The 8,832-nt window shown below is 40.8% G+C and overlaps 1 protein-coding gene across 11 annotated transcripts in view; it reads left to right on the top strand.

Moving 5' to 3' along the window:
* MAP4 (microtubule-associated protein 4) overlaps positions 1-8,832 on the top strand; it is a 153,117-nt gene that overhangs the window by 118,599 nt on the left and 25,686 nt on the right. The window lies entirely within an intron of this gene.

Here is an 8,832-nt window from a genome sequence, read left to right on the forward strand (position 1 = left end):
TCCTTTTTTTTTTTTTTTTTTTGCTAATTAAAACTTTAGTAGGTAAAATTAAAATTCTCAAAAATTAATTTTTGAATAGGCTAATACATTCACATGGTATAAAAGGATATGCAGTAAAATGTAAGTCTGCTTCTCTCTTTTAAGCCCCATCCAAGTTTCTCTCTGCAGAGGCAACCAATGTTTAGTGTCTTACACAGCCTTCCAGACAATTTATGCATAAAGAATCAATGACATGTGTTTCCTGATTTTATAAAAGTGAGATATACCACGCATAATGACATGTACCTTGCTTTGTAAACCTAATTATTTTAGAGCTCTTTATAAATCAGCAAAGGAAGGGGCCTCAGTCTTTTTTTAAATGTGTGCATGCGTGCCAAGTCATGTCCCGCTCTTTGTGATCCCATGGACTGTAGCCAGGCTCCTCTGTCCATGGGATCTCCAAGCAAGAATACCAGAGTGGGTTGGCATTTCCTACTCCAGGGAATCTTCCCAACCCAGGTGTAGAACCCGCATCTCCTGCATTGGCAGGTGGATCCTTCACCACTGGCACCACCTGGGAAGCCCCCTTTTTAAATAGCTGTATAGTATTTCATTGCATGGAAATAACCCTAATGTATTTTACTACTTCTTTATTGATAGATGAATAGGTGTTTTCCTTTTTTTTTCCTATTAGAAACCAGGTACATAAACTAATCTTGTACATACAGAATGTCATACTTACGTATATACTTTTAAAAGTATATCTATATAATAAAAAGGGGCTTTGAACACCTCTGGCTTGAAGAATATGTGTTTGTCATTTTGATCGGTGTTGCCGAAGTTCCTCATCGGGCCAGAGCTGCACCAGAGCTGTTCTCCACCCTGATCTAGACCAGTACTTGTTCCCCTGTACTTTCTCTAATAGTGTGGTTTTTCTTTTTTGTTAGGTGTGCCAACCTAATAGGTTAAAAAATTTATTCTTGGTATAAGTTTATTTTGTGTTTTACTTCTTAAATGACTTGCTTTGTTATCCAGTTTATGAAAGCTGTATCTACTCTGAGTTTATAAAACATTTAAATTTTTCACATTTTTAATCTTTCTGATCAGTGTAGAATTTGCTTATTTGTTTCTGTGTCTTTGTTTTTTATTTATGAGATGTGAGACACAATTAGTTGATTTTCCTACTGTGTTGGGGTACTGTAGCTCCCTCTGAAATGCCACCTTTGTCGTGCTCTAAGTAACACAGTGTGGCTTAATAATATATTTTAATATCTAATAGGTCTAGCCCCACATCTCACTCTATTTTTCACAGTTTTCCTTACTATTTTTGCTTATTATTTCATATAAACTTGACAGTTGGTTCATAGTTTTGCAGGGGGGAGTCAGTCAATCTTGTTCTTGAAATCACAGTAAATGTATAGATTACCCTAGGGAGAGTTGTTGTATATACTGAGATTTTCTATCCAACAACATAATACATGCCATGTTCAGTAATATCACACGTTGTAAGTTTATGTGTTTTCATCCCTTGCTGGTATTTTGATATTTCCTTTGTGCATATCTTGTATATTTCTACTAAGTCTTATTTGAAGGTGTTCAGAGAGCAGGTGAATGTTCCAGTGCACAGAGTGTTGAGCAAGGCTGTGCTCTGAGGCAAGGGACTGCATTGGAATGGGGAGTGTCTGGGTTTGTCCTGGGGAATGGGGCAGGGTGACCCCTTATGCCCAATCACCGTTGGTTCATGTGGGCTCTGATGTTGCATGCATAACTGGTAACAGACCTGGTAACAGGGCTTAGTAAATTTTACTTTTGTTCTTCACTTTGAATCATCTCCTGTGGTCAGATGGTGTTACCCATGGCGTTCAGGGTTTGAACAATGTGTTATTAGAGGTATCCATAAAAATAATAGCAGTTACCACATGTTAAGTGAGTACTAAGTGCCTGGTTGTCTGCGGGTAGGTAGGTGGATAGTCATGTACACAAACACGTGCACTCAGCCTACGGTACTTTGAATGATTCTCCCCATTTTACATGTGAGAAGATGGAGGCTTCCCATGTTATGACTGTGGAGGTCATGACCATTGTAAGGTCACACAGATAGTAATATGGCAGAATAGAATTTGAACTCAAGTCTTTCTGACTCTCAGGGCCATGCTTTTCTCATTCTTGCCTCAGAGGAACCTTCTAGAAGCTTTAGGTTCTTAAAAAAAAAAAAGGGTGAAGGTTGATGATTAGTAATTATATTTTTTAAATTCTAATACCTAAGTTGTATTACTAAGCACTTTTCTAGTTGGAAAATGGAGACACATCATGAGGACATAAACTGAATCAGAATCTAATTTAGGATTAGAATCTAGGTCTGTCCAGCATTTTAGTCTCTAAGCAGAGACTGTGTTTGATTTATTCATGTGTTCTCCCTAATACCCAGCATAGAGCTTGACTTTATATATATGATGCCTAATGACAGTTTTTGAATTATAAATGAGTTACCTTTTACTAGGCTTATCTTCTTTGGAAGTAGAGAAAGTAAGTATACTGCTAAAGTCTCTTCCAGCGTAATGATTCCTCTCTTTTTTCATGCCTTAAGTTTAGGGATACTTCAGCAGAAGGTTCCTTTGCATATTATGCATGTTGTTCTAAGCAGGGAACATTGAGATACTTTAGGAAATCTGAGATCAGCTTGTCAGAAAAGTTCTTCTTTGGGGACTGTGTGTTTTGTGTAGGGGGGAGCTATTCTGATGGGGAGATCCTTCCTGGATTCTAGTGTATCCAGTGGCTCTACAGTAGGTGCTCCCCCAGAAGGAAGCCAGGGAGAGCTGGGCGTGGGACAGTTATCACAGGTCCATAGATAGGCCCTTCCCTTTGCCACAGTGAGAGCCTTTTCTCCCTTTTATCTGGCTGCGTTCCTTTTTCTTCAGTTTGTTTGAGCCGACCTACTGTCTTAGAACAGTTGGGAATATCAGTTTATGGTAGGAAATTCTCTTGGTGTGAAACTTGAAGTAATTTATAAACACCATTTCCTAACAGTTTCAAGGCCCTTGTGCATAAACAAAATATGCTCAGCAGATGAAAAAATCATTTGTAATCTTAGAGCTCACTACAGTCTTACAACTGGAGATGTGCCCATTTGAGAATATCTTAAATGTAGTGCCATTTGTGAAGTTTCCTAATTGCCTTCTTCCCACTTTCCCTCTCATTTTCTGGCTTGTTTTCTTTTTACTCAGTTCAGTTCAGTTCAGTCGCTCAGTCGTGTCCGACTCTTTGCAACCCCATGAATCACAGCACGCCAGGCTTCCCTGTCCATCACCATCTCCCGGAGTTCACTCAGACTCACGTCTATCAAGTTGGTGATGCCATCCAGCCATCTCATCCTCTGTCGTCCCCTTCTCCTCCTGCCCCCAATCCCTCCCAGCATCAGAATCTTTTCCATTAGTCAGCTCTTGGCATGAGGTGGCCAAAGTATTGGAGTTTCAGCTTCAGCATCAGTCCTTCCAATGAACACCTAGGACTGATCTCCTTTAGGATGGACTGGTTGGGTCTCCTTGCAGTCCAAGGGACTCTCAAGAGTCTTCTCCAACACCACAGTTCAAAAGCATCAATTCTTCGTTGCTCAGCTTTCTTCACAGTCCAACTCTCACATCCATACATGACCACTGGAAAAACCATAGCCATGACTAGACGGACCTTTGTTGGCAAAGTAATATCTCTGCTTCTGAATATGCTATCTGGCTTGGTCATAACTTTCCTTCCAAGGAGTAAGCGTCTTTTAATTTCATGGCTACAATTACCATCTGCAGTGATTTTGGAGCCCCAAAGAATAAAGTCTGACACTGTTTCCACTGTTGCCCATCTTTTTACTAGCTACGTATTAATGAAAGTTATTGGGAAGTTCTGTATGTTCCATAATTTAAATCAGTTATCATTTGTTGAAACTTCCTGCATGCTCAGTTAAACTGTTTTAATCCTTGAACAGTTCTGGGCTACCATTCGCCTTCTTTGAACATCTAAATGTTCTAGGAAATGAGTCCAGCAAATATTGGTTATTCTACTTTCAAAGGAGTTTCTTCCCCTCACACTCCCTCACCACTCACTTTTCTTTACCCTCTGACTGACAGTAGCATTGGAGGAGTCACACAGCAAATGAAACCCGAAAGTAACTTGCTTCTGACTTTTGGTGTTGTAGGTATTTTTACTTCTTTAAAATATGCAGTGGTCAGTAGAGGGGACTTCCATTCTTATTTTTACCTGTGACATTAAGTAGGTCATTCAGCCATGAACAGACTAAAATTGCTGGTTTTTAAGCTGTTTAGCAATGATGGTTATTTGTTTAAGTTTAGACAAAAATCTGATCGTCATATAAACATTGTCTATTGCTCTGCAAATAGTGGACAGGGAGAATCCCAGGGACGGGGGAGCCTGGTGGGCTGCCGTCTGTGGGGTCACACAGAGTCGGACACGACTGAAAGCGACTTAGCAGCAGCAGCAGCAACATGAATTGGATGTTTTAGTATTTAGTTCATTCATTGAACAAACATTGTAACGTATCATTACTCTCACATTCTAAGGGTAGATTGAGAAGACATATCCTTTACAAGAATGTGTCTTTACAAGCCTCAAGGATTGTTGAGTAAGGAGATAACACATAAGTTTTATTCTAGTGAGAGAAGTTCTATAATAGTTTGAGCTATGGGAATACAGAGCAGAAAGTAACTTAAGGCCTCTTAGGAGAGCAAGAGAAAGCTTCCTGGAGGACATGACATTTTGTGGGTCTAGAAGTTTGAAGAGCTAGTAAGCAAGGTATTCTCTGTATCTTTTTCAGGGAGGCTATGCCTGGCTCAGTATTCAAAGGCCTGGGATTTTTCAGCTGTACTTCTTCAAGGACTTTCATCTATAAACATTTTAATACTTTGGCCTGTTAAATGACAAAAATAATGCAATTTAGTATTGAACTTGATGTCCTTAACTTAAGGGAGAACAATCCATAGATTGGGGGCGTACAGTGGAGAGCAGTGAACTACTTTTCCCGAGAGATTCTGAGCAAGAGTGAGTTTTATAGAGCATTATAAGTGGCAACTGGGGGAAATAGGGCATGACTGGTTTTTGAGGCCTAGGGTTTCCTTATATAAGGCTGGCAGGTCCTGTTTTCTAGGGTAAGGTGAACTGGCTGAAGCTGAGTTGGAGGATTGTGTTTGGTGTGTTTTAGGTTTGACAGGTGCTTCCCTTTTCAGCCTGACTTAGATTCAGGGGTGACTGAGGTGGCATCCATTTTGTGGATCCTGGTAAACTACCTTTATCAAAGGTCATGTAAATCAGGTAACTAGCTTCAGTTTTTTCCTTCTCTGCTTCCCAACTTTTGAGAGTTAATCAGGAAGAATCATGATTTTTTTGAGTTAAACATGTACTAAGAGATGGTTCTAAAATTTAGTAGAATATGAATTTGAAATATTTTTGCATACATGTGTATTTATATATAAATACAAGCAGCCTTTACTTCCAGGTAAGAAACTAGATTGCAGCTTCACAATCTTTAGCTTTGATTAGTGAAGAATGTCATCCATCACTGTAACCAGTAGACTTACTGACTTCATTGTAATGATAATTTATTAGAAATTGTTTCCTGGAGACAGTAACTGGGAACATTTGGTCAATCTGGGAAGTAGTTTTGTTCCCTTGGTAACTGAAAGAATGCAGAGAAACCAGTTGTGGAGCATATCAAAACCAAGGCCTTGAATGGGTTGAGTACAAGCTCAAGACAAAGGGCAAAAAACCAAAAACATCTGCCAGGGAATCTGCTGAGATCAAGCTGTGCCAGCGCCCTTGAAAGCTTGACAAGTCATTATACAGTCTGATAAAAGAACCGTAGAGGTTACCTTCTGACCATACATGCGAGAAAATCCGTGCACTTTCCTCAGACTCAGACATAATGGAACTTAAAAACCTTCAGCCTGAAGGGCATTCCGAATCACCACTTGTCTAGATGAGTTTAATGATGGGAGAGATCAGGCCAAATGATAGAAGTCTGTGAACGGAATCTGTCCGTTTCTCCTTGAGCAGAACTTTTTTGCGAGCCTACTTAATATGTACCCAACACTGCTGGGCACCTTCAGAGCAGAGGTGGACAGATCTTATTCCTGCCTTCTAGAAGCTTCCACGAAAGGCATATAAGGAAAAGATTAGGGTGTAGTTTCCAAATCCTAAGAAGAGGTAGGTAGGTCAAGTATATTCTATGACAATATGAAGAATTCAGTTTGGGAGTTGGAGGTCTAGGAGACTTTACAGAGGAGGTGACATTTCTGTGGGTTCCGAATGAGGAGAATCAGAACCCAGAGGCAAGGAATTCTAGTGGCAGCTGAGCCTAGAATTTATGTCTTCGCGTTCTTGAGCACATTTCTTTTTGCCTGGGCATGCTCATCCTTTTAAGACTTCAGGTTCCTCATTCGCCTACGTGATAAGCTATCACAGTGACCGATGAGGCTTGAGGTCCTTGACACAGCTGCCTCCTGTGGGTGAGTGTGCATTCGTGAGTGAGACTGTGTCCGTAATTCTGAATTGGACTAGGGACTGACAGGGCCTTCCTCAGATTTTACTAATTATTCTGTACTAGGTTTTTCTCTTGATTTACCATCCAGGTAGCACTTCACTGGGAGATGAATAAAGCCATTCATTCTTGTTCCGTGTGGTCTTTTCCTTGCTATGTACTGCAAAGCAGTCGTGTAATGAAACTCTAAGCCACTCTGTCCCCTCCCTCTTGAAAAGCCTCTGGATCCCCGTGTTTTCTTAGTGAAGCAGGAGGACCTGCTTGTTCACTCAGAAGCAGCCTGAAGGGATGCTCTCACAGTTCTGAGAGCTGTAACAGGACACCAACGTGAATGTAAGTTCTCTTTAGAAAGCAAAATAGTAACAGAAGATAGCTAAGGAATAAGACACACTTTCCTCATTCCTTTAAAGACAAAATTTGACTATGTTTTGTCATTAAGCCTGTTTGTAACCTAGGCTCGTCTTTTGTTTTTCCCATTGGTGGTTAGAACTATGACCCTGTTGGTACCACCTGCATTTTTTCATTTTATTATACCTCTTGCTCGTTTTTCCTTGGTGAGAGCTTTGCTGTAGCGTAAGGTGACTCTATTTTATTGCCAGTGCACCTTTATTGTGCTTTTATCTATAATACCCCTGAGCTCCTTAAGGTTAAGATGAAGGATCAGTGTATATGAGTTCAGATTGTGTTCAGAACAGAGGTCAAAGTCACATTTTTTCCAGCATTGCGACACTGCCTCTTCCGCCCATGAACATAGCCTGTATCAGGTACTGACGTTAATGCAGGAAGCATGTTAGGCGTGGCTCCTGCACTCTAGTTGGGAACTTGAGAAAATTATATGAAGGGTATGAATAGTAAGCAGAGAAGGCGAGTAATGGAGACAGATGCTCCAGTGAAAGAAACTTTCCTGGGCTGGCCTTGGTAATCTCTCATTTTATAGACCAACAGTAGAACGATCTTAACTTGCTCTTTTTTTCTAAAAACATTATTTAAAAACTATAATCAGATCATTGCAGTCGATGGCAAATGGCTTTTAAAAAATCCATTTTAAAAAGAAAAAACAACTTTTCTTCATCTTAGAAAAAGACATCTCTTGTGCTCTTGGTAGGATATTTCACAATGTCCTATGTTAGTTCAATTAGGGACTTACAGGCCAGGCAACAAATCTCAGCTTTGTTCAAGGCAGAGTTTGACCTATCTCCTTTCAGTGTAACCTTTTTTCTGAGACTTTTTTCTCGTAGTTCCCTCAGTCCTGGATATACAGTTTGTAAACTCAAAGCTCAGGATAGCAGAGAACTATACTGAATTACATAGGGGCAGTGGGCTCTGGTGGGCCACAGATTGCCAAGATCCCTACGTGCTGGAGGTCCAAGAAAGATGAACTGCTCCAGTGTGTTCCTGTGGCAACTCAGTGATCAGCAGGCCAGAAGGAGCAGGGTTGGTGCAGGAAGGAGAGACACAGCTCATCCAAGGAGCCGAGAGGGAGCAGGGGCAGGAGTAGAAGTACGGGGGACGTACTGTCACACGAGCGTCTTAAGCTGGGATACATGTCGCCAAAGGACTGATCACAGAGCCTTTGAATGAACCATTTGTTAGACTCTTGCACAATGCAGAGCTTCAGATGGAGCTTTCACTGGGCTTTGGGGACTCAGTCAAGTCGGTTTTCAAGTGAATTTGACAAGTTGTTATGACAGTGAACCTACTCCGCCCCCGAGGAATGAATGTCTCCAATTTTGATATTACATTGAGGGTTTTGTTGTGTTTTGTTTTTTTTAAGTGAAATTATGAGCAATTTTTTATAGAGTCATTGTTCTTCAAGGGTTGTGGCTGAGGATTGGCAAATGAGTCTTTATTTTTAAAACAGTTTTGTTGAGTGGGTGGAAGTGTGAGCATAATGTCAGATAAGCGAGTGTGTAGGTATACATGTATCTGTATTGGTGAAAGCTGGCATCATTACTGTCCTCCATACCCAGATTAGCACCGTCCCATCTTTAAAATTGCAGATCTTAACAGCATGCCAGTTAGCAGAAAATTATCTTTTTACTTTTAACAGTGACATTCAGTTGTACAGAAAGGAATAGGTTCCTTGTTTTCTCTTTCTTTTTCATTCATTCCTTCCTTCCTTTCCTGCTAGTAAATACATTTAGCACCCAACTGCTCATGGAGAGAGGAGTGTTGGGGGGGAATGGGTTTTGTCATGAATGCTGGGGCTCAGTGTGATGTCACTGCCAGCTATGTGATCGTAGGTGGTGTGAGAGCTCCGGGAGCGAGGCGGGGAGAGCAGTGGAAGAGGCGATGTCGCTCTCACACAGGCAGGC

This window comes from Bison bison, unplaced genomic scaffold, assembly GCF_000754665.1.
Source record: "Bison bison bison isolate TAMUID 2011002044 unplaced genomic scaffold, Bison_UMD1.0 scf7180017864482, whole genome shotgun sequence".
NCBI lineage: Eukaryota > Metazoa > Chordata > Mammalia > Artiodactyla > Bovidae > Bison > Bison bison.